Source organism: Fukomys damarensis, unplaced genomic scaffold (assembly GCF_012274545.1).
Source record: "Fukomys damarensis isolate Sample0158 unplaced genomic scaffold, DMR_v1.0_HiC HiC_scaffold_33, whole genome shotgun sequence".
Taxonomy (NCBI): Eukaryota; Metazoa; Chordata; class Mammalia; order Rodentia; family Bathyergidae; genus Fukomys; species Fukomys damarensis.
The window spans coordinates 53,451,326-53,457,325 of record NW_022900945.1 but is presented as its reverse complement, the minus strand read 5'-3'; the positions used below and the strand labels follow the sequence as shown (position 1 = coordinate 53,457,325).

The following is a 6,000-nucleotide window of genomic DNA, read 5'->3' as shown; positions in this document are numbered from 1 at the left end:
TCTTTAATAAATGGTGTTGGAAAAACTGGATATCAACCTGTCACAGATTAAAATTAGACCCTTATCTTTCGCCATGCACTAAATTAAAATCCAAATGGATTAAAGATCTAAATATTAAAACAGAAACATTAAACTTGCTGGAAAGTAAGTTAGGTAGAACTCTGGAAGACATTGGTATAGGAAAAGACTTTATGAAATCCTCTTTTTAACCTGCTTCCTATACCCACAATTTTAGCTCAATAGATTCGTGAGAACCCAAGACCAAAAATATTTGGTTGATGGGTTATCTGGAATCACACGTTGCAAAAATGATGAATTAGGGTCTTTTATTTATTTTTTTTTGAGAAATAGGGAGTAAGATGATAAATTGGAGCAAATTTTATGGGAAAAAAGTCATGAACATACATCAAGAACTTTAAAAATATTTATAACTTTTGACAGAATGATTTTAGCTCCAGGAATTTATTATATAAAGGAAATAATCAGATAAATGCTCAAGATTTGTATATTCATCATAACACTGTAGTAGCGAAATCTTGGAAGATGTCAAAATGTTCAAGGATAGGATAGATACTAAAATAATGAATAAATACTAGGTAGTCATTTTAAATTGTGATTTAGAAGGTACAATGACACTGAAAAATGTTGATAATTTGATACAAAATTAAGAGCCTATCATCAACCTTAAAACTGTATGACATCCAGGTGTGGAGGCACATGCCTATAATTCCAGCACTTGGCAGGCTGAAGCAGGAGGATTGCTGTGATTTCAAAGCCAGCCTGGGCTACATAGTGAGTTCAAGGCCAGCCTGAACTACATAGTTAGTTCAAGGCCAGCTTGAACTATACACACCTATGTTCTTAGCAACATTATACACAACCAAAACATAGAAGCAGCTGAAGTCACCATCAATGGATGAAAACATAAAATCCAATATATAAACACAATGGAATATCATTCAAACTAAAAAAGGAAAGACATTCTGAAACATGCTCCAACACAGATGAATGTTGAGGACATTTATGGTAAATGAAACAGGCTAGACAAAGAGATACTACATGTGTGACTCCATTTATATGAAATTCATACAGAAACTAGAATGGGGGTTGCCAGAGGCTGGCAGAAAAAATAAGAACCTAATATTCAGTGTCTACAGAGCTCAGTTTGGGAAGAAGAAAAATTCTGGAGATGAATAGTGCTAATGGTAGCCCCACAATGTGAAAGCACTTAATATCACAGGACCTTTACCCTTAAAAACAGTTCAGATGCCCCCACCCAGCACTGCTAGTCATTCAGGTCAGTGTCACCCCAGGATGGTGTTTATCAAAGTTGTCAAGTTAAGGTCCTTTTAAGAGATACCTTGTAAGGCTGGACATGGTGGGGCACATCTGTAATCCCAGCTACTTGGGAGGCTGAGGTAGGATGATCCCAAGTTTGAGGCCAGACTGTCTCTAAAAGAGCCTGGGATGTAGCTCAGTGGTAGAGTACCTCTGGGTTTGATCCCTAGTACCATGAGACAAAACCAAATGAACAAATAAAAGATGTCAGGTGAAATGTACAGCTGATCATCATGCTTGGAAACAGTTAGTGATTCAGGGTAGAAGTAGAAGTAAGTATATGCCCAATTCCAGGGGATAGTTGTGTATGTCAGACTGTATGTCCCTGTATGGGAGGGGATATGATAGTCTTCATGCCCATGAGAACGACCAAAATATGGTGTGAAAGTTGGCCTGATAAATTTTGCTGCAGCATGTTAGGCTGTCCTGCTACTGGCCCACAGGATTCTCAATAGGTTTGGCATGGACAAGACCTACACAAGCCAAATAATGACTGGAGATGAACATAGCGTGGAAAGCACTGATAGTCAACGTGGGGTCTGCATTTGGATGAAGGCCTTGCCTGAACAACTACTAGCAATAAAGTTTTGGGGAGCTGTCCATTTCTCATGTCACCAAGCAATTCTCTGGGTAAGATTCTGAAAGCAAGGAATTTAAAACAGAAGTATAATAAGCACATCATGGGCCAGAACACTGCAGACTGTATGTGGTGCCTAATGGAAGAAGATGAAGATGCTTATAAGATGCAGTCCTCTTGGTACCTAAAGGAAATGTAACTCCAGACATGGAGGAGATGGATAAGAAAGCTCACTCTGCTAGAGGAGAGAATCCAGACTTTGTAAAAAGCTCAAGAGAGAAGTTAATGAGAAGTGTGGAACTGTCCCCAAATGCCCCTGGCCCAGAAGACAGGTAGCACAAAAGTAGGCAAGCTTCCTCAAAGCTCAGAAACAGGCTGTGAGAGTAACCAAACAACAGTTTTCTATGAAGATTTTTCAGGTAAAGATAATTAACTCTCTCACAGCACAGCTTAAAATGGCTAAGGTGGTAAATTTCATGTCGTGTGTGTTTTACCCCAATAGTAATGCATATTATAACTACACATATACATATGCATTATGTAATACATGTGCACCTATACATAAATGCACAAAAATAAACACAGCACTGAAAAGCCGTAAGCCAAATGTTACCAGTGATTTGAGAAGTCTAAATAGCAAACTTTTAAGATATTTTTACTTTCTTCTTTACATTCTCCAATGTTTCTCTTTGGAGCATGAATACTTTTATAGGCCAGAAAATGATACTTCCTGAAAAACCACGAGCACATCCTTCAACAGGCTATTTGCTCTGATAGAGGAGGCTGGCAGGCTGGGTGTCTGCTGGCCCCACAGGCAGACACATGTGTGGCCCACAGTGGATTTTCTCCATTCCAGAACCTGCCCTTTGTCTTTATAAGGTAGTTTCAGCCTTGCAGAGCTCATAAAGTGTCCCTCACCACACACAGGCACTGTTGAAGAGCATTTACAAGGGCTGTGAATCTTGTAAATGAATTTATGACTGTTTTCATGAGGGATTCCTCCTGGTGGCCCTAAAGCTATATTTGGGCTGTTCTCCCTGACTTAGAGCCAGGTCATGGGAGTCAAGGTTCTGTGTGGTGGCAGCACAATGCACTGGAAGAGAATCACAGCAGAAGTCAGCCGTCAGAACTCCGCGATCTGACCAGCAGCCAGCGGCTCACCTTCTCTGGCCTTTACCAGTAAAACAAGGGACTCCCACAAATAATGACTCCCTCTTTCAAACCACCAAACTCGTGATTTGCCTCCTCCGAGGAGCCTGCTCTGATGAACTGCAGATTCTGAGAGTCACTTTAGCAGCCATGACCTCAAATGCGTCTCTGTAAAGTTTCAGTCAAGACTCGCATGTAAGTTCTTGTGTAATCCCCATGCGTATCTTCAAAGGTGCTTGGGAAGCAGCGCAGAATCTTCCAGTCTTTTGCGGACCCAATCACATTCAAGACCCAACTCCCATAATCATAGCAAACATTATCTTGACTTTATTAACGTGCTGTTTATATACCTTGGATATGTAACCTCAGGCAAATCATTTAAAAGACGCAACAAAGTCCTGAATGCTCTTTTTATCTGTTACCTAACTTCCTCTTTGGTACTGGGAATTAAACCCAGGGCCTTCATACTGAGCTTTCTTTTTTTAGACTAGGATTCTCTAAATTGCTAAATTGCCCAAGCTAAGCTCAAACTTGCATCTTCCTGCCTCAGCTTCCAGAGTGCACCATCACATCCAGCCTACTTTTTTTCCAGATACTTCTCCAGTGTCTGCAATGGTTCTATAAACCATGTTATCCTGCCTAAGTGATCCAGATCCAGGGTTGGTGACTCTTACTTAGAATTGAGAACTGAACTTGGCAAACTTTTAGTCACTGGAGTTCATGCCCTGTGCTGGTGTAGAAGAGTGATGGAAAACAAGGCTCAATCCTGCTCTTAAGGAGCTCACAGCTGTGTGGAAAATGAGACAGAACAATGCAAGGTCATTAAAGAAATGATGAGCATACTTGCAAAAGTACATCTTAGATCTAGGAGAATCCGGAAGATGAGGAGTGTAGTGTAGCGCCACAGTGAATGTCAGAAAGCTTCACAGAAGTGATATTTGAGGAGGCCACACGGAATCAGTGCTAGAGCAGGCAGCAGAATCAGATACACACTGGACATGTAGCTTCAGACAAGTCATTTAGCCTTTGGTCCCCAACTCCCTCACCTAGAAAATGAGTGACAGTAAGAGTTTCTATTTAGTAATCCCCTCTTGTCCGCCAGGGTCTGTCTATAGAACGTGCTCCCAGGTTTGGTCCAGCAGTCTGCCTTCTTGTCTTGTAGTAAGGAACATCTACCTCAAGCCCAAACCTCAACTTCAGGCACTAATTTATGGATCATCAGCCCCTTCCCCTGGCTAGAAGATCCATTTATTTAGTCCCAGCCCTAAGAATGTATCCCAGCCCCTTCTTCTTTCCAACTCCATCTGCACTTGCAGGTTGAGCCAGCACTAATTTCAAACGCGGTTTTCGTTTCATAGAAGAAACAATCACCTCCTCTAAGATTGTTCTGAATTCTTCCCTTTGATGCTACTCAAATACTGGCTATTAGCTTTCTAGATTCCCTTTAAAACACTCTCCCTAAACTGAGTCTAGTGTAAAACAGCCTCCCAGACTTTTTGAGATAGAAAGGTCCAGGTTGAAATCTGTTTCAATCTCAATGAGCTATCACATTTTAGACAAAGCACTTAAATTCTCCAAGCCTCATTTTGCATGTTAAAGAGTTATTTCAATACTAAATATGGAAAATATGTAACAAATACTCCGTTGACTTGTTCTTATTTTTTGTATTCCCATTTTGATTTTTCTTCTTGTGGCCACACCCACAGCCTCTAATATTGCTACATGTTGTTCTAATTATTTTACTTTCAAATTTTTCTTCTAAAACCCTCATCTCCCAAGAGTCACATTTCCTAGCTACTGACTCAGTCTCTTTGATTATACTTTGTGTAAAATCCATGTTCAGTGTACTTTCAACTTAGAGCAATAAAAGTATTCTCATTCCTAATTTAAATTTACGTGATCATATTATGCTACAGAGGTGTGTCACTGAACCTCAGCGGAGCATTTGACAATATCTCTTATCCTTGTGAAAAAGTTGAAGAAATCTGGAGTGCACATGCAGTTATATAATTGCCTAAAATAAAGGTGGTGATTAAAGAATCAGTGTCTTTCTTAAGAAAGCTTGTAGTGTCATTCTAGGGTTCTATCCACACTCTATTGTAGGTAACATTTTTATTAATGACTTGCACACTGTCTTCTGAAACAGATTCTTCAAATTCACAGATAATATAAGATTGAGAAGGAGAATATAAAAACTTTAAGATTAGAATCAGTTTTTTTTTTTTTAATCTTACCAGGCTGGACTGAGGTATTGAATAAAACAAGACAGGTTTACAGGGGAAAATACAAAGTTCTTGGTTTGAGTCCAAAAGCTCAGCAGCACAAGGAAAGATAGGATTGAACCTCAGATTAGCAGCTGTTCTTCTCACCAATGTCAACTCAGTCTAACTTCATATTATTATGTAGTTGCCAAACTTTCAGTATGGCCTAAGGAAAAAACTTAGAAGTCTGGCTTTAGAATAAGGGAGATAGAGGCATTCCTCTACCTTATGCAGCTAGATCATGCCATTAGAATTGTCTTCAGCTAACAATGACACATTTTAAGGAATATCAGTAAGTTCAAATGTATTTAAAACTCATTAGGATTATAAATCTTAACATAAAGGCAATGTCTGGAGGAAACAGGTTTATTTAAATTGAGAAAAGACAAAGGGAACAACATACACATAAACCTCTGGCCAGGGGTTAAGAAGTAAATGGAAGGTAAAGAAGAGAAGATAGCAAGTGTCAAAGTTAAACTCTAGGTTTTTGCTTAAATAAATGTCAGTTCCTCAGAGAACGTTTTCCTGTCCTCTAACACCCAGTCTAAAGTAAGGATCTCTGGTGGTGTTTCCCAGTGTTCTGCAAGTGTTGCCCATAGAGCTCAATGTTTATATTTTATATTTATTTGTGTATTATTTAATATCAATTTGCCTGCTAGACTGTAGGCTCTGTGA

General features: G+C 39.4%; 1 protein-coding gene and 1 pseudogene across 7 annotated transcripts in view; one reads left to right on the top strand and one right to left on the bottom strand.

The window, feature by feature from the left end:
* LOC104863342 (late cornified envelope protein 5A-like) overlaps nucleotides 1-6,000 on the bottom strand; it is a 343,203-nt gene that overhangs the window by 81,502 nt on the left and 255,701 nt on the right. The window contains exon 1 of one of the 7 annotated variants that reach the window (XM_010625715.3): nucleotides 3,908-4,004. The exons of the other annotated variants lie outside the window; for them this stretch is intronic. The gene's annotated coding sequence lies outside the window, so the exon portion shown is untranslated. Of the gene's footprint in view, nucleotides 1-3,907; nucleotides 4,005-6,000 lie in introns of those variants that run through there. 7 annotated transcript variants of the gene reach the window in all.
* On the top strand, nucleotides 1,658-3,057 carry LOC104863349 (annotated as a pseudogene).